Raw genomic sequence first — 20,569 nt, forward strand, 5'->3', positions numbered from 1 at the left:
CTCTCTGTTTTTCTCTGTGACACTATCACACTGTCACACTTTCTCCATGCTGTACTCTCTCTTTGAAGATCCATACAACTATAGTGTGGCTTCTGAGTGAGTGAGTTCAGAGAGGTCTAGAGAGTGAGAGGGGAGAGGATTGTTCACTCCCCCTCCCCCACTCTACCTCTAACTCATCCTACCCACTCCCTACTCCTCCTCACTCACTGGCACTTCCCCCCTCAGCTGGCAGCTGGAGGGAGCGAACAGCAGTAATACATCATCTATATTTTAAACCTGCTTGTTGAGAGGGGAGGAGGAGGTGGAATCTGAATCTTAAAGATATAGTGTTCTTCTCTGTGACCCAAATTATTTCATAGTTTGGAGAAAAGAGACTTGGCTGGCTATAGGCCTATTCTGCCTGCTGCGGATCAAAACATTTTCGAGAACACATTGGAGCGTTTTGCCCCTGTATGGTGTTGGTCCACATAGGAATAGCCTTTGCCTTTATCGTATTTGCCCCTTTGCCCAAACCAGAATTTTGGCTTTTGTTCTAAAATCTATGGAAGGATGAATGAATGATAAGTTACAGTATATGCTTGGGCTATTTCATCTCCCAGTTGGCACTCTGAGTGCTTTCCCTTCTGCAATACAAACACTGCATGATGGGCTGTCGTCTTACCCAGGTAACCTCTCTGGCACAAATGCTTTAAGCATTACAGCTTTAATATTCTAAATTCTTTGCACCATCTTTGTGTTTATTCCAATCAAACCCCATCCCAGCCAGCTCTCTCCTACTGTCCCCATATTTCATCTCATTATTTCTAGAGGACCATGGCATGGAGGCTTGGCTTTCAATGGTTCCATATCCTCTGCCAAATCTACCTTTTGGCCTTCTAAACATTGAATCACACACACAGCTGTGTCTAACTGAAGCTGAATTCAAATATTATTGTGCCCTTTTCCTAACAGAGATTAGTTTCCCAGGCAGGTTCCTGAGATGGAGGAACTCCAGGTAATTAACTCCCAAATATGGCCCTGGCGAAAATAGTGAGGGACATGTTGAGGGACAAAGAACACAATCATTCACTGTGAGAGCAGAGGGAGGTTACAGTACATGCCCTGGTGCTGGAGGTCAGGGTTGATCTACATGGAATGTCCTAGCTTACCCCACATCCCAACATCCTCCTTCCTTCTGGTGGAGTCATTGAGAGGCAGGCAAGGCAGCCTCGGCCTGAGAAGACCAGACAAGGCAGGGATCTTCCTCCCTGGGGACTGTCTACTCTACTGCATGGCCTCATTACCGTAATGAGAAGGGCTCACTAAACTACGGCTCATAAGGGAGGCACAAGTGTTACTGGTCCAACTAGAATTCAGATCTTTCAGAAGATTTTCACACATACAGTACAGTGTTGTCAGGTGATGTCTAACTTGTTAGTGACACTAATCTCAATGGGTGGTGCCACTTTTCCAAGTATCTGTTGAGATCCAAGAAAAGTATCCGCCTGTTTAGTGTGCTTCTCATGGGAAGGATGATTATGTTGCTCCCCTCCATATGGATGCAAAAAGCAATCTGTGCAGACTACTTTCATAGTCTTTGACTTCAAATCTGGAATTGACTATATTTACAGTGCCTTCAGAAAGTATTTATTGCCCTTGACTTTTTCCACATTTTGTTGTGTTACAGCTTCAATTCAAAATAGATTAAATTGATTTTCTTTACAAACAATACCCCATAATGACAAGGTGAAAACATGTTTTTAGAAATGTTTGTAAGTTTATTGAAAATTAAATATCTAATTTACATAAGTATTCACACCCCTGAGTCAATAAATGTTAGAATCACCTTTGGTAGCAATTCTAGCTGTGAGTCTTTCTGGGTAAGTCTCTAAGAGCTTTGCACGCCTGGATCGTACAACAATCGTTCAAGCTCTGTCAAGTTGGTTGTTGATCATTGCTAGACAGTCATTTTCAAGTCTTGCCATAGATTTTCAATCCAAACCAAGTCAAAACTGTAACTAGGCCACTCAGGAACATTCAATGTCGTCTTGGTAAGAAACTCCAGTATATTTGGCCCTGTGTTTTAGTTTATTGTCCTGCTGAAGATGAATTTAACTTCCAATGTCTGTTGGAAAACAGACTGAACCAGATTTTCCTCCATTTATGTTTATCCAAATAAACACCCGAGTCCCAGAGGACAAACATACCAAGAAAAGGATGCAGACACCACCATGCTTCAAAATATAAAGAGTGATACTCAGTGACGTGTTGTGTTGGATTTGCCCCAAATATAACACTTTGTATGCATAACATGAAGTTAATTTCTTTGCCACATTCTTTGCAGTTTTACTTTAGTGCCTTATTGCAAACAGGATGTTTTGGCTTTCTTCTTTCCACTGTCATTTAGTTTAGTATTGTGGAGTAACTACAATGTTGCACCATCCTCAGTTTTCTCCTATCACAGCCATTCAACTCTGTAACTGTTTTAAAGTCACCATTGGCCTCACTGTGAAATCCCTGAGCAGTTTCCTTCCTCTCCGGTAACTGAGTTAGGAAGGATGCCTGTATCTTTGTAGTGACTGGGTGTATTGACACACTATCCAAAGTGTAATTAATAACTTCATCATGCTCAAAGGGATATTTTTATCCATCTACCAATAGGTGCCCTTCTTTGTGAGGCATTGGAAAACCTCCTTGGTCTTTGGTTTGTGGTTGAATCTGTGTTTGAAATTCACTGCTTGACTGAGGGAACTTAAAGATACTGTAATTGTATGTGTGGGGTACAGAGATGAGGTAGTCATTCAAAAATGTTAAACACTATTATTGCACACAGAGTAAGTCCATGCAACTAGTATGTGACTTGTTAAGCAAATTTGTACTCCTGAACCTATTTAGGCTTGCCATAAGAAAGGGGTTGAATACTCACTGACTTATGACATTTCAGCTTTTCATTTTCAATTAATTTGTAAGAATTTCTAAAAACATAATTCCCCCATGACATTATGGGGTATTGTATGTAGGCCAGTGACACAAAATCTAAATGTAATTAATTTGAAATTCAGGCTGTAACACAACTAAATGTGGAAAAAGTCAAGGGTTGTGAATACTTTCTGAAGGCACTGTATATATTACACTCCACATCTCTAGGCATGGGCAACGTATGGCACTTATGACCCCATTGGAAGGGATGTAGGTAGCTCTAACAGACATTAAATAAAGCATGTATTGCTATTTTTGACAAGATACTATATTTTGTAATAGTACACTTGTATAATCTCACAGTGGATAAAGGTGTGACAGTACATACATTAAGAATGATTAATTCATTTCCATCCTCATGCTCTTGAGGGACTTCCCCATCGCTCTTGCAGCAGGAAACTGGAAACTCCGCGAGGTGACCTTACAGCGGATGGTGGCAGGTAGCCAGGAAAGCTTCTTGTATTCTCTCCATAAAAGCACTGATTGAAATAGAAGAAGTAGGCAAGCAGGCTGTGCCTGTGGGAGAATGGCTGAGAAGTGAGAGAGGGAAAAAAGAGGGAGAGACTAGGGGAGGGGAAGAAGGAAATGTATTTTGTTCTACCCCAGACTAGCCTGTCTGGTTTCCCTATACACACTAGAAAATGGGGAACGCCCATGGTTGCCGTCTCTCTCTACAGAGGACTATACAACTAAATGAGTTTTCAAACAGATAGCTAGCTAACCTAGAAAATTAGTCAACCCTATCATTGTATGGTAATGTTAGAAATGATATGCCTCCTGCTTCCAACATTCTTAGAATATCTCACCGAGATGACCTCTCCTCCCCCCAGCCACTTGACAACAATTGATATGGCTCTCTTTGGAAACCCTGAATGAGGGGGGGGGGGGGCTTGTCTAAAAACAAAACTTACTAATCAGCATCTTTGACTTTGTACTTGGTGCAAAAGCTGGAGGCCTCACGGGAAACTGCCTAAAATAAACATTACCCTTTGGCCACTAAAGCACACTGAAAAACAAGGCTCTGATATCTAGCCACTGTGAGAGAGCTGCTAATAAGCTGTAGATGAGTGCCTGTGAGGCAGTGAGTTGGAGTCATTACATTGAGGGTGTGTGGAGTGCTAATCCTACTGCCTCATGTACAGTATGAACCTGGCCTACAAACATTGAAATATGTGGTGCTTCTACTGAGGTGCTTCAACTGGTATTACACTGTTGAGGGGAGGCTGTTAATTGAATGCTTATGTAACCTGCAGAAAAGTGTTGACAATCAGTGGGTAAATGGTGAGATGGAAACCTACTGATTCGTTATGAATCTCATAAAGAACAACTGGCCTCAAGAGTTACTGTTGCTAATGACAATCTTACAGATATTTTTCATAATATCAACCTAGAGTCATTTGTCAGGCTTTGCAATCAAAGCATTCATAGCCAATTAACATAATCTTAATCCAGTGTGTGTGTGTGTGTGTGTGTGTGTATGTGTGTGTGTGTGTGTGTGTGTGTGTGTGTATGTGTGTGTGTGTGTGCGTGTGTGCGTGCGTGCGTGCGTGCGTGTGTGTGTGTGTGTGCGTGTGTGTGTGTGTGTGTGTGTGTGTGTGTGTATATGTGTGCGCCCGCACATGTGCTCGTGTGTATGAGAGAGAGGGAGAGCTCTCTGCTTTGCTGGGCTTGTTTTCTTTCTGACTCATTCTGCTTCCCAGGCATTAATGACACTTATATGTGCACCCATAGCCCACGAGAAGAGTGGGTGGATTTTCAATGCAAAATCAAACATGGCGGGGAATGTGGACTTTGCTACACAACCTAGTCTGTACACTGTTGCAGGATCCCTTATCTTCTAGCCATAGAGTATTAAGGTGTCAAGACACAACTGCAACATGACAGCCTCCTTTCCATTAATTCTGGTTTATTATCTACTGTATAATATGTCTACGGCACAGAGTCCATATGGGAAATACTTGTAATGTATTGGTACATTTAAGTGTACAAACATTTTATTGATGGTTTACTATGCAGTAAGTTATGCAAAGGCGTGTGCCAGCAATGTCCCAATAATGTAATTCAACAAAAACCTGTTGTTTTATGTCTGAACATTGAAACACTAGAGTGAACATTTCTGTGTGCAGTATCCGAACTGAGAGACACAGCTTATTACATCCTCCAATACATCCTGTGAGAGGGAAAAAACTGGGGCGAAAAGGCGCATGCATATAACTGATGTTCATTAGACAATAACCGGAAATCCAAAAGGTGTGTGTGTCTGCATATTGCTCTCAGGTTGAGCCTGGCTGGGGCTTTCTGGGGAATGTTTGAGGGGTGTGAAGGTATTGCCTAACTGCCTGGATACAGCTTAGCCAATAAAAGCCATCGCCGTTTCCTTAGCAACAGTATGTAAGTACTAGCTCTAAATGAATCAGTGTATGCTCTGAAAATTATAAAGGGAAATCATTGAAGATCCTTACTTTCTAGGCATTTATTTACTTATTTAAGACTTAAACACATCCTGTATTTTCTTTCTTCCTTAAAAAGCATCGGCACAAACATGAATCTTATATCAAATACCTAGCGGAAACCCAAAGACTGTGGGGTGTGGTTGACCAAGTTTGATATAAATCAGGGTCATTCTACAAAGGCATGGCATATCACGACTCAGGATATGACCCAGATGCAGACACAGGAGGCAGATGGTTCAGTTCTCAGAATATTTATTATTATTGGATTTTATTGGCTAAGCTGCATCCAGGCAGTTAGGCAATACCTTCACACCCCTCAACCATTCCCCAGAAAGCTCCAGCCAGGCTCAACCTGAGAGCAGTCTGCAGACACACACACCTTTTGGATTTCCGGGCATTGTCTAATGAGCATCAGTTATAAAGGGCAGGTGAAGGGCAAGCAGAGGTTCGTAATCCAAGGTAGAGTCAACAAGGGACAGAACGGCAGGCAGGCTCAGGACAGGCAGAAAGATCGGAAATGAGAAGACTAGAAAACGAGAAACGGTAACACACGAAAAACACGCTGGGACGACTTGACGAGACAAGACGAACTAGCATCAGACAAACAGAAAACACAGGTATAAATACACAGGGGATAATTATTATCACAAAGGGTCAGGCAAAAGGGCAGGCCCAGTTCAATTGAAAATTGATTAAATATATACCCCATAATTACAAAATGAAAACATGTTTTTTCATTTTTTTTCAAATATATTGAAAATGAAATACAGAAATATCTCATTTACACAAGTACTCATACCACTACGTCAATAGTTTGTGGAAGCACCTTTGGCAGTGATTACAGCTGTGATTATTTCTGGATAAATCTTGAAGAGCATTCCACACTTGGTTTGTGCAACATTTACACATTATTCTTTTAAAAATTCTTAAAGCTCTGTCAAATTGGTTGTCTATCATCGCTAGACAACAATTTTCAGGTCTTGCCATAGATTTTCTGGTCTAACTCGACCACTCAGGAACATTCACAGTGTTCTTGGTAAGCAACTCCAGTGTAGATTTGGCCTTGTGTTTTAGGTTATTGTCCTGCTGAAAGGTGAATTCATCTCCCAGTGTCTGGTGGAAAGCAGACTGAACCAGATTCATCTCTAGGATTTTGACTGTGCTTAGCGCCATTCCGTTTCTTTTTTATCCTGAAAAACTCCCCAGGCCTTAACGATTACAAGCATATGCATAACATGATGCAGCCACCACTATGCTTGAAAATATGGAGAGTGGTACTCAGCAATGTGTTGTATTGGATTTGCCCCAAACATAACACTTTGTATTCAGGACAAAAAAATGAATTGCTTTGCCACATGTTTTTTTGCTGTATTACTTTAGTGCCTTGTTGCAAACAGAATGCATGTTTTGGAATATTTTTTTCTGTGTACAGGCTTACTTATTTTCACTCTGTCAATTAGGTTAGTATTGTGGAGTAACTACAATGTTGTTGATCCATCCTCAGTTTTCTCCTATCACAGCCATTAAACTCTGTAACTGTTTTAAAGTCACCATTGACCTCATTGTGAAATCACTGAGTGGTGTCCTTCCTCTGCGGCAACTGAGTTAGCAAGGATGCCTGTATCTTTGTAGTGACTGGGTGTACTGATACACCATCTAACGTGTAATTAATCAATTAATTAATAAATTCACCATGCTTCAATGTCTGCTGGTTTTATTGTTACTCATCTTCTTTGTGAGGCATTGGAAAACCTCCCTTGTCTTTGTGGTTGAATTTGTGGTTGAAATCCACTGCTCGACTGAGGGACCTTACAGATAATTGCATGTGTGGGGTACAGAGATGTGGTAGTCATTCAAAAATCATGTTAAAAACTATTATTGCACACGAAGTGAGTCCATGCAACATCTTATGACAATGGTTAAGCCCATTTTAACTCCTGAACTTATTTAGACCTATCATAACAAAGGGCTTGGCCAGGGTAGGCCATCATTGTAAATAAGAATTTGTTCTTAACTGACATGCCTAGTTAAAATAAGGTTAAATAAAAAAAATAAAAAAGTGGTTGAATACTTATTGACATTTCAGCTTTTCACTTTTAATTAATTTGTAAACATTTCTACAAACATAATTCCACATTGACATTATGGGGTATTGTGTGTAGGCCAGTGACAAGAAATCTCAATTGTGGAAAAAGTCAAGGGGTCTGAGTACTTTCTGAAGGCACTGTAGCTGTCTAATTCTCATTGGGATTCCCCAAGTGCATGCCTTTGTATTGAGGAAGTGCCCATGTATCATAGCACATTTAGAGAACACACAACCACACCAAGGTGCATTCTTGTGAAAACGGATGGTTCCAGTCTCTCCCTCATTGCGCAACAGTGCCTGCATGCCTGCATTCCATCCCCCATGCCCCATCCCTCCCCAGGGGTGAGCCGTTACAGGAACCCAGCCCTGTTCTGAGGAAGCTCTTTCACCTACATTTAAAAAGGGTCTGGGCATGCCTGGGCTTGAACGCAGAGCTGCGCCACAGAACATGAGTACTCAGCAATCTGTTACTAAGGATGTGCATGACGTCCTATTTAAATAGTGGAGGAGGACGAGTCTTATTCACAAATAATAATACCAAAAAGTATTTTTACTCACAGTTAAGAGTCCTGTGTAGGCTGTTACTTTTGTTAAACCTACTGCATAAAGAAACAATAAGCAATATGAATTAACGTGCATTTAAAAAACAAAACAAATTGCAAAACATGAATTTATTTAGCAAAGTGACTGGTATTTACAAAGTGAGTGCTATTCACACCTCTCACACGGCATATGCTTGTTCTCAGTTGTAATGGTGTGACCAATGGTTTATATGACTGACAAGGGGTGGTGTTTTGAAGCAACCCTGCCACCATCTAGGAGCTATAGAAATGCATTGATAAATGTCTACATTTGTTTTTGCCACGTGTATTCTATTACAGACACCTTAATGTACACGTTTTAATTACAGTACCGTTCAAAAGTTTGGGTCACTTAGAAATGCCCTTGTTTTTGAAAGAAACGAGTCACCTGTAAATGCATTTCAATTAGCAGGTGTGCCTTGTTAAAAGTTCATTTGTGGAATTTATTTCTATCTTAATGCGTTTGAGCCCATCAATTGTGCTGTGACAAGGTAGGGGTGGTATACAGAATATAGTCCTATTTGGTAAAATACCATATTGTCCATATTATGGCAAGAACAGCTCGAATAAGAACAACTCAAATAAAGCAAGAGAAATTACAGTCCATCATTGCTTTAATACATGAAGGTCAGTCAATGCTGAACATTTAAAGAACTTTTAAAGTTTATTCAAGTGCAATCATAAAGAACATCAAACACTATGATGAAACTGTTTCTTATGAGGACCGCCACAGGAAAGGAAGACCCAGAGTTACCTCTGCTCCGGAGGATAAGTTTATTAGAGTTAACTGTACCTCAGATTGCAGACCAAGTTCAAGTAACAGACATATCTCAACATCACCTGTTCATAGGAGACTGTGTGAGTCAGGCCTTCATGGTCTAATTGCTGCAAAGAAACCACTACTAAAGGACCCCAATAAGAAGAGACTTGCTTGTGCCAAGAAACACAAGCAATGGACATTAAACTGGTGAAAATCTGTCCTTTGGTCGGAATGTGAGAATTTTGGTCCAACCACTGTGTCTTTGTGAGATTTTTAAAAATGTATTTAACTTTTATTTTATTTAACCAGGAAAAGCCTATTTTTCAAGGGAGACCTGGCCAAGAAGGCAGCAACAAGATGCAGAGTAAGTGAACGGATGATCTCTGCATGTGTATTTCCCACCTTGAAGCATTGAGGAGGTGTGATGGTGTGGGGGTGTTTGCTGGTGACACTGTCTGTGATTTATTTAGAATTAAATGCTCACTTAACAAGCATGGCTACCACAGCATTCTGCAGCGATACGCCATCCCATCTGGTTTGCGCTTAGTGGGACTATCATTTGTTTTTTAATAGAACAATGACCCAAAACACACCTCCAGGCTGTGTAAGGGCTATTTGACCAAGTAGGAGAGTGATTGAAAGGGAAAGGGGGATACCTAGTCAGTTGTACAACTGAATGCCTTCAACTGAAATGTGTCTTCCGCATTTAACCCAACCCCTCTGAATCAGAGAGGTGCGGGGGGCTGCCTTAATCGACATCCACGTCCTCAGTGCCCAGGAAACAGTGGGTTAACTACCTTGCTCGGGAGCAAAACGATAGATTTTTACCTTGTCAGCTCGGGATGCTGCATCAGATGACCTGGCTACCACAATCACCCGATCACAACCAAATTGAGATGGTTTGGGATGAGTTGGACCGCAGATTGAAGGGAAAGCAGTCAATAAGTGCTCACCATATGTGGGAACTCCTTCAAGACGGTTGGAAAACATTCCTCATGAAGCTGGTTGAGAGAATGCCAAGAGTGTGCAAAGCTGTCATCAAGGCAAAGGGTGGGCACTTTGAAGAAACAAAAATATAAAATATTTTGTTACTACATGATTCCATATGTGTTATTTCGTAGTTTTGTTGTCTTCATTATTATTCTACAATGTAGAAAATAGTCCAAATAAAGAAAAACCCTTGAATGAGTAGATGTGTCCTAACCTTTGACTGGTACTGTATATAAAACAATTCTTAAAGTGAAATATTTTTTAAGTACTAATGTTACTGACTTCAAACACACAGAAAAGGCTACTCTCCTCAATGTTTCCTTACAAATAATCCTGGCGTTTTCTGCAATGACCTTAGTGATCACTGTTTAATTAACATTGTGTGGTTGTAATGGCTGCTCAGTGAAATGACCTGTCTTGATCTGTCATAGGCACTTGCTAAAAAACTTTAATGAGCAAGCATTCCTTCATGACCTGGCCTCTGTAAAATGGTATAGTATCCGCTTGATCCCCTCTGTCGAAGACGCTTGGACCTTCTTTTTTGATATTTTCAGTGATATTGTTAACAAACACACCCCATAAAGAAAATGAGAATTAAAAACAGGTTCAGCCCCTGGTTTGACTGTGATCTTGCAGAGTTACTACACCTCAAGAATTTGTCGAAAGGCTCGGGACACGCATACTCAAGCTGACTGGCTCTTGTTCAAGCAAATGAGAAATAAGTGCAATCCGGAAGGCCAAAGTTCGTTACTTTAAGGAGCAGTTCTCTCTCTGTGGTTCTAACCCCAAGAAGTTCTGGAAAACAGTTAAAGACCTGGAGAATAAACCCTCCTCCTCACACCTGTGCATGTCCCTTAAAGTTGATGATGTGGTTGTTACTGACCAGAAGCACATGGATGAGGTTTTTAATCACCACTTAATTCAGTCAGGATTCCTATTTGACTCAGCCATGCCTCCTTGCCTGTCCAACATTTCCTCATCTCCCACCCCTTCTAGCACGACTAGCCCCGATGCTCCTCCCTCTTTTCCCCCTGCCCCACTACAAAGTTTCTCCCTGCAGGCGGTCACTGAGTCCGAGGTGCTAAAAGAGCTCCTTAAACTTGACCCCCCAAAAATATTTGGGTCAGATGGTTTAGACCCCTTTTTCTTTAAGGTTGCTACCCCTATAATCGCCAAGCCTGTCTCTCCTCTCTGGGGAGGTTCCCATTGCTTGGAAGGCAGCCACGGTTCGTCCTTTATTTCAAGGAGAGATAAAGATGATCCTAACTGTTATAGGCCTATTTCTATTTTGCCCTGTTTATCAAAAGTGTTGGAAAACCTTGTCAATAGTCAACTGACTGGCTTTCTTGATGTCTATAGTATTCTCTCTGGTATGCAATCTGTGTCACTGCAACCTTAAAGTTCCTCAATGATGTCACCATTGCCCTTGATTCTAAGCAATGTTGTGCTGCTATTTTCATTGACATGGCCAAAGCTTTTGATACGGTAGACCGTTTCATTCTTGTGGGCCGGCTAAGGAGTATTGGTTTTCTCTGAGAGTCTTTGGCCTGGTTTGCTAACTACAGTACCTCTCTCAAAGTGTGCAGTGTATAAAGTCAGAACATCTGATATCTCTGCCACTGCCTGTCCCCAAGGGTGTACCCCAAGGCTCGATCCTAGGCCCAACACTCTTCTCAATTGACATCAACAACATATCTCAGGCAGTAGGAAGCTCTCTCATCCATTTATATGTCAATGATACCGTGTTATACTCAGCTGGCCCCTCCCCGGATTTTGTGTTAAATGCTCTACAACAAAGCTTTTTTAGTGTTCAACAAGCTTTCTCTGCCCTTAACCTTGTTCAGAACACTTCCAAAGCAAAGGTCATGTGGTTTGGTAAGAAGAATGCCCCTCTCCCAACAGCTGTGATTACTACCTCTGAGTGTTTAGAGCTTGAGGTAGTCATCTCATTCAAGTACTTGGGAGTATGGCTAGACAGTACACTGTCCTTCTCTTAGCACATATCAAAGCTGCAGGCTAAATTTAAATCTAGACTTGGTTTCCTCTATCGTAATCGTTCCTCTTTCACCCCAGCTGCCAAATTAACCCTGATTCAGATGACCATCTCTTTTGAGAATTTTGTTATCAATGTTCATAAACTTCAATTAATCTAATCAGTCTGCAACCCAGAGTATGTAAGGTTCTGGTTTAAATGAAACAGACAGAGTTCCCAGCTTACAATAGTCGAAATGTTTATTCACGAGAGCACTCTGAAGTCCATTATATACCTGGCTCCTTACTTACGCACATACTTCCACACAAACAGTAGATATCCTACGCACATACATACACACACACAGTAAGTCAGTTGTATCCTTCTCCAGAGTTCTCACCACTGTGTATCACTACCCAGCCGACAGTTCCATTCCCCCGAGATTAGGGAAACATTGAGAAGTACTCCCTGTCCTATCATAAGTTTCTCAGAATTCTAGCCAGGTCGGGTCAAACACAGTTCAATTGTTCTCTGTATTTTCTTAGGCACACACATACACACACATTTCTTAGGCACACACATACACACACATTTCTTAGGCACACACATACACACACATTTCTCTCCCTCACAGGTCTCTTCTGAGCCATGTTGGACTTACGTTTAATACTTTAAGAATTCCTTATACATGCTACATAAACTCTAATCCCTAATAGTTAGGTTTCAGGGTGGAATTATTTAATCATTATCTTTAAACATATAAATTCCCTTATCACCATCCTACCCATGCTAGATTATGGAGACGTAATTTATAGATTGGCAGGTAAGGGTACTCTCGAGCGACTAGATGTTCTTTACCATTCGGCCATCAGATTTGCCACCAATGCTCCTTATAGGGCACATTACTGCACTCTATATTCTTCTGTAAACTGGTAATCTCTGTACACCCATTGCCAGACCCACTGTTTGATGCTTATTTATGAAACCCTATTCGGCCTCACTCCCCTCTATCTGAGATAAATACTGCAGCCCTCATCCTCCACATACTACACTTGTTCTGCCAGTCACATTCTGTTAAAGGTCCCCAAAGCACACACATTCCTGGGTCGCTCCTCTTTTCAGTTCGCTGCTCAGTTTGCTGCGGCTAGTGACTGGAACGAGCTGCAACAAACACTCAAACTGAACAGTTTTATCTCAATCTCTTCATTCAAAGACTCAATCATGGACACTCTTACTGACAGTTGTGGCTGCTTTGCGTGATGTATTGCTGTCTCTACCTTCTTGCCTTTTGTGCTGTCGTCTGTGCCAAATAATGTTTGTTCCCCTATTTGTGCTGCTACCATGTTGTGCTGCTGCCATGTTATGTTTCTACCATGTTGTTGTCATGTTGTGTTGCTACCATGCTGTTGTTATCGTGTGTTGCTGCCATGCTATGTTGTTGTCTTAGGTCTCTTTATGCAGTGTTGTGTTGTCTCTCTTGTCGTGATGTGTGTTTTGTCCTATATTTTTACTTAATTTATTTGTATTTTTAATCCCAGTCCCCATCCCCGCAGGCCTTTTGCCTGTTGGTAGGCCGTCATTGTAAATAAGAATTTGTTCTTAACTGACTTGCCTAGTTAAATAAAGGTGAAAAGAAAAATATATATATTAAAAATAAATAATACTAACCACCATCATTCCTGTTCCTAAGTTCTCTAAAAATGCATGCCACCATGACTACCGTCCTGTGGCACTCACATCTGTAATCATGAAGCACTTTGAATGGCTGGTTAGGGCACACATCAACTCCATCATCCCAGTCTCCCTGGACCCACTCCAATCTGCATACCGCCCAAACAGATCAATAGACGCCGCAAACTAATTTCCACTCCACACAGCCCTGACCCGCCTAGATAAAAGAAATACCTATGTGGGAATGCTGTTCATTAACTACAGCTTAGCGTTCAATACCATTGTCCCGCCAAGTTCATCACCAAACTTAGGACCCTGGGGCTGAACACTCCCTCTGCAACTGGATCCTGGTCTTCCTGATGAGCTGACCCCAGGTGGTGAGGGTAGGCAACATCACCTCCGCTACAATGGCACTCAATACAGGGGTGTGCTTAGTCCCCTTCTATACTCACTGTTCACCCATGACTGCATGGCCACGTAATACCCCAACACCATCATCAAGTTTGCTGATGAGATAATTGCGGTAGGCCTGATCACTGGTGACAATGAGACAGCCTACATGGAAGAGGTCAGTGACCTGACAGTGTGGTGCCGGGACAACAACCTCTCCCTCAATGTTAGTAAGTCCAAGGAACTGATCATGGACTACAGAAACTGTGCTACAGTGGGGTAGGTACACACACACACACATTCATTCTCACATAGAGTATATGCATGTTCACACACACACACACACACACACACACACACACACACACACACACACACACACACACACACACACACACACACACACACACACACACTCTCATAACATAACACACATTCACATACAATTATTATATATATATATATCTCTATATATATGACTGCTGCTACTCTGTTTATCATACATCCTGATGCCTAGTCACCTTACCTCTATACATATCTTCCTATATCACTCCAGTAATCCTGCACATTGTAAATATGGTATTGGAACTGACCCTGGACATAGCTTACTTAATTCTTGTATTTGTATTTTTTATTTCTTGTGTGTTTTTGTTCTACCTTATGTTATTTTTAGTACTACATTGATATTGATTATTACATTGTTGGGTTTAGAGCTTGCAAGAAAGGCATTTCACTGTATTTGTGCACGTGACATTAAAATATGAAACTACTGATTGAAAAGTAAACTAATTTAACCCGAGGCAGATGTTTAACACTCACAGCGAGAACATCCTAAGGTCCCTACTGTATCTGTCTCCCCACACAGCCGCAAAGGCTGCTACATTTCCACATCACACAACTGTTATTTTCCTGGAATTACTTACACAATGCACCTGCTGGAGGATTTCACACTCCCACTCTCACTTCTATATTTGATGTGCTACTGTAGCTCATTTAGTTTTAGGTGTCTATGCTGGAATAGCATTTTTATATGAGATCCACTTTAATCTTGGAGACAGACAACAGACAGTCACCATTGTTAAACAGCTTAATATTAAGCTGTAATCAGTTACATATTGTTCAGTGTTTAATTGCAAGTCATGATTTCCTGTAATTTGTTTGTTTCTGTGAGCAAACTCCTTGGAAACAATACTGAGCCTTAAATAACACATTACATAACACAGTACTAAAAAACACCACTATGCTTTGGGCTATGATTAATGCTCATGAGGTGACGAGCATTTGCAAGGACTGCCCAACAAGACAGCTATAGCAATATAACAAGCTAAGAATTCTGCAGTGTGTGTGTGTGTGTGTTTGTGTGTGTGTGTGTTCCAGACAGATTGTTTTGTTGATCCATGTGGTTATAGATGCCTTCTCCCTGCACTGGGCTGGCAGGCGGAGAGGGAGTTAGACAATCAACAATCACAGGGGGAGGGGAGCAGGGTGAAAAATGAAATGAGGCTTTTGTGCTTGGTCGAGTTTAACAATGAATTGCTGAGTGAAGAGGGGGTTGGTGGTGACAGGGTTATCATAGGCCACTCCGTCTCACAGGACTTGTGTTGGGCTCTGTAAACCCAGCCAGTAATTCCTCTTTAGATAAATAAGTAAAATGGTGCAGCATTCTCCCATTCCATTTCTAAGTATGAATGAGGCAAGTGTGACAATTGCTCCTCCCAAGCAGCATGACTTTAGAGTGGGTAAAGTATGAATTCAAATAGAGAGAACCAAGAATACTCCACAATTGAATTGAAAAGCCTTAGTCTGACAATAGGAATGCATTTGCCTTGTGTCTGTGTTGCTATGTTTTCTCAAGCCTTTTTAGAATGTACATTTAGAAAAGCATGGCATTTTCACACAAACCTTTTTTACACGCAATTACATGATTTTTCTTGTAATACAATTACAGTTTGCCATACTTTTATTTTTTAAATGTACAGATAGCATTTTAGGTGTTATGGATAGGATCAAGTTTAGGAGTAATCCAGCTATAACTACTCTATAACTATTACCTTGAAAACCTAACCATGCACAAACAAAAAATCATTTTGAGAGCAGCATGAAATGTAACATGTACAAAGTTAAATGTACATAATGTCATAGAACACGGATGAAGGTTCATGTTCTCGGTATTCAATTTTCAAAAACTAAACTAAATTCAATCCCAAAGTAAATTCCCCACGCCTACTTTATATTATGTAAAAGTTAAGATTTCCATGCTACACCTATGAAATACATTTCTCTGAGAATCTAATAAGCAACATCAAAACATGATGAGAACATCAGGGAAACAGGCGCGAGACACTAATAGGTATAAATCCAGCTAATTTGACCAAGCTTGATGACAGGTACAAAGTATCTTCACATTTCCTTCACTGGGAAGTCATTCCATTCATGGAGGAAATAAATGAAGGCTTGGTTCAAGATTTTTTTAACCTTTATTTAACTAGGCAAATCAGTTAAGAACAAATTCAGATTTTCAATAATGGCCTAGGAACGGTGGGTTAACTGCCTTGTTCAGGGGCAGAACGACAGATTTGTACCTTGTCGGCTCGGGGATTCAATCTTACAACCTTACAGTTAACTAGTCCAACGCTCTAACCACTAGGCTACCTGCCGCCTTACTGGGAGGTATATTCTCTGCAGTAAAATCAATCAAGTCTTTCCAAACACTTTTACACTTTTACATTAAACATCTGTCAGCATAGTCACTTCTGTGTGAAAAAACATAACAGAGAAAAAAAAACTTGTCTGTAGGGGGACGTGACACCAAAACAATTTTGCAGCAAATCCATTATCTTCAGAGTACTCATATGTTCACCTCTCTACATTGTCCTCAAATGTGCTACTTTAAACTCTCAATTTGTCGAGTACATTTAGCCTTGCAACAGAAGACTAACAGCAGAAGGGCTAAGGATCTTAGAGATGGGGAAAGGACCAATAAAACGGGGGGAAAGTTTGCGGAACTGCACCCGGAGGGGCAGGTCACGATTGGACAGCCATACCCTCTGCCCGAGACGATAACGGGGAGCCGGGATTCAGTGGTGGTCCGTCTATTGTCTATACCTGGAGGTGAACTTGAGAAGAGCAGACCGGGCTCTCTTTCAGGTACGGCGACAGTGGTTGACGAACATCTGGGCCGAGGGTATGTTGACCTCTTCTTCTTGCTCAGGGAAGAGCGGGGGCTGATAACCCATTGAACACTCAAAAGGCGAGAGACCAGTGGCTGAGTAGGGGAGGGTATTACATGTGTATTCTACCCACATGAGTTGCTGGCTCCAGGTGGTGAGGTTGGCGGAGACAAGGCAATGAAGAGTTGCCTCTAGGTCCTGATTAGCTTGCACCCTGGCTGTGACAGGCTGGCCGACAACCAAATGTGTGTGCAGAACGCCTTCCAGAACCGGGATGAGAACTGAGGACCACAGTCAGAGACCATGTCCACAGGAAGTCCATGGATCCGGAAAACGTGCTGCACCATGAGCTGGGCCATCTCCTTGCTAGATGATAGCTTGGGGAGGGGAATGAAATGGGAGGGCTTGGAAAACCTGTCCACCACTGTAAGGATTGTGGTGTTGCCATCAGATGGAGGGAGCAGTGACGAAGTCTAGGGATATATACGACCAGGAACTGTGAAAGTGTTGTTGCACAAAGGACAAGGTCAGACGGGAATCAGAGTGAAAGGCACGACTGGAGGAATGAGTCCATTCCAGGACCAGGCCGCGTCTGAGACAAACATCACGTTAGCCGGGCCCCCCGCTGCGCCTCACAGTCCTGGTTATCTATTCCACAGATTAGTATAGCCGCCAGAAACGAGGTAGGAAGGATGGTCTTGGGGTTCAAGGGTTTGGGGTGAAAACGTATCCAGCTAAACATTCTTGGACCCCGAGCATAAGGAGATGGTAAAGTTGAACCGGGTGAACTGGGACAGCACAGCCCCCAGTCCAACATCCGAAGCGTCTACCTCCGCCACGAACCGATGGGACGGGTCCGGATGGATTAATATGGGAGCTGTGGTGAAGTGGTGCTTAAGGTCCAGGAACGCGCGGTCAGCATCTGGGGACCACAGGAACGGGACCTTGGGAGAGGTGAGTACTGAAAGGGGGGAAGCCAGGGTGCTGTAACCCCAGATAAAATGGCAATAGAAATGGGCAAATGCTAAGAAGTGTTGCAGCTGCACTCGGGACGTGCGTTGGGGCCAATCCAACCCCAACTTTCATAATTTCCAGGATCCATCTGCACATTACCAGCAGTGATGATGTATCCAAGGAAGGAGATGGTGGAGCAATGGAACTTGCATTTCTCCGGACAATGGAGAATCAAACACTGTACGTGGAAGTAAGTGGGTTCTCTGGAAGCAGGTGTGAATTGGGGAGAAGAGCTGAATAACAGACAATATGCGGAATTGCTGCAGCAATGTATAAATGCTCGGTCATAGCGTTCCGCCAAGGTCTGCAATCCTTCCATAAGCCCTTGAAGTAATGCCTCATGTCTTCCAATGGTGGCTCCTTGGGAGGAGAAGGTGTTGCGGAGCTGGTCTGAGTCTGCTGGGTCAGTTATAGCCAGTTCGTACTATCAGACCTTAGGATAAGACCCAGATGCAGACAGTTCAAATCACAGATGTCTATTAACAAAACAGGGGGGCAGGCAGACGACAGGTCGAGGGCAAGCAGAGATCGGTAATCCAGGGCAGAGTCAGAAAGGTACAGAACGTCAGGCAGGGTCAGGGCAGGCAGAGGTCAGTAATCCAGGGTAGTGTCAGACAGGTACAGAACGGCAGGCAGGCTCAGGGTCAGGGGAGGCGCATAGCGGTCAAAACTGGAAAAACTAGAAAAACAGGGGCTAGGGAGGAACAGGAGTATTGGAAAAACACGCTGGTAGGCTTGACGATACAAGACAAACTGGCAACAGACAAACAGAAAACACAGGTGTACATGTATAGGGGATAATGAGGAAAAGGAGCAACACCTGGAGGGGTGTGGAGACAAGCACAAGACAGGTGAAACAGATAAGGGTGTGACAATTACACCACCTCCGCCAGCCTGTACTGTTGACACCAGGCAGGATGGGGCCATGAATTCATGCTGCTTACTCCAAATCCTGACTCTCAAATCAAATTTTATTAGTCACATGCTCCAAACAAAACAAGTGTAGACCTTACAGTGAAGTGCTTACTTATGAGCCCCTTACTAACAATGCAGTTTAACAAATATATATGACTAAGAATAAGAAATAAAAGTAATTCAAATGCAGCAGTAAAATAACAATAGAGAGACAATATACAGGGGGTACTGGTACAGAGTCAATGTGCGGGGGAACTGGTTAGTTAGGTAATACGTAAGTAGAGTTATTAAAGTGACTATGCATAGATGATAACAACAGAGAGTAGCAGCGGTGTGGAGGGGGGGGGGGGCAAAGTAAATAGTCTGGGTAGCCATCTGACTAGATGTTCAGGAGTCTTATGGCTTGGGGGTAGAACCTGTTTATACGCGTCTTGGGCCTAGATTTGGCGCTCCGGTACCACTTGTCGTGCTGTAGCAGAGAGAATAGTCTACGACTAGGGTGGCTGGAGTCTTTGACAATTTTTAGGGTCTTCTGACCCTGCCTGGTATAGAGGTCCTAGATGGCAGGAAGCTTGGCCTAAGTTATGTACTGGGCCGTATACACAACCCTCTGTAGTGCCTGCAGTCAGAGGCCGAGCAGATGCCATTCCAGGCAGTAATGCAACCAGTCAGACATTTTTCTAGATCCTGGAACCGGCGTGTGTGGCACTGACGATCATACCACGCTCAAATTCGCTTAGGTCACTGGTTTTGCCCATTGTAACATTCAATTGAACAGTAACTGAATGTCTCGATGCCCATTTGCCTGATTTACAGTTGAAGTCAGAAGTTTACATACACCTTAGCCAAATGCATGTAATCTCAGTTTTTCACAATTCCTGACATTTAATCATAGAAATAATTATATGTCTTAGGTCAGTTAGGATCACCACTTTATTTTAAGAATGTGAAATGTCAGAATAACAGTTGAGAGCATGATTTATTTCAGCTTTAATTTCTTCCATCACATTCCCAGTGGGTCAGAAGTTTATATACACTCAATAAATATTTGGTAGCATTGCCTAAAAATTGCTTAACTTGGGTCAAAAGTTTTGGGTGGCCTTCCACAAGCTTCCCACAATAAATTGGGTGAATTCTGGCCCATTCCTCCTGATAGAGCTGGTGTAACTGAGTCAGGTTTGTAGGCCTCCTTGCTCACACATGCTTTTTCAGTTCTGCCCACAAATTTTCTATAGGATTGAGGTCAGGGCTTTGTGATGGCCACTCCAATACCTTGACTTTGTTGTCCTTAAGCCATTTTGCCACAACTTTGGAAGTATGCTTGGGGTCATTGTTCATTTGGAAGACCCATTTGCAACCAAGCTTTAACTTCCTGACGGATGTCTTGAGATGTTGCTTCAATATATCCACATAATTTTCCTTCTCATGATGTCATCAATTTTGTGAAGTGCACCAGTCCCTCCTGCAGCAAACCACCCCCACAACATGATGCTGCCCCCCCGTGCTTCACGGTTGGGATGATGTTCTTCGGCATGCAAGTCTCCCCTTTCTCCTCCAAACATAACGGCCAAACGTTATGGCCAAACAGTTCTATTTTTTGTTTCATCAG

General features: G+C 42.3%; 1 protein-coding gene across 2 annotated transcripts in view; it reads right to left on the reverse strand.

Annotated features, from left to right (window-relative positions):
- The window catches only part of LOC135512922 (F-box-like/WD repeat-containing protein TBL1XR1), a 74,403-nt gene extending 70,971 nt beyond the window's left edge, over positions 1-3,432 (reverse strand). For both annotated transcript variants that reach the window (XM_064935443.1, XM_064935442.1), the window contains exon 1: positions 3,287-3,432. The gene's annotated coding sequence lies outside the window, so the exon portion shown is untranslated. The remainder of the gene's footprint in view (positions 1-3,286) is intronic.
- Positions 3,433-20,569: the final 17,137 nt, after the last annotated feature.

The sequence above is a fragment of the Oncorhynchus masou genome, chromosome 24, assembly GCF_036934945.1.
Source record: "Oncorhynchus masou masou isolate Uvic2021 chromosome 24, UVic_Omas_1.1, whole genome shotgun sequence".
NCBI classification, from domain to species: Eukaryota; Metazoa; Chordata; class Actinopteri; order Salmoniformes; family Salmonidae; genus Oncorhynchus; species Oncorhynchus masou.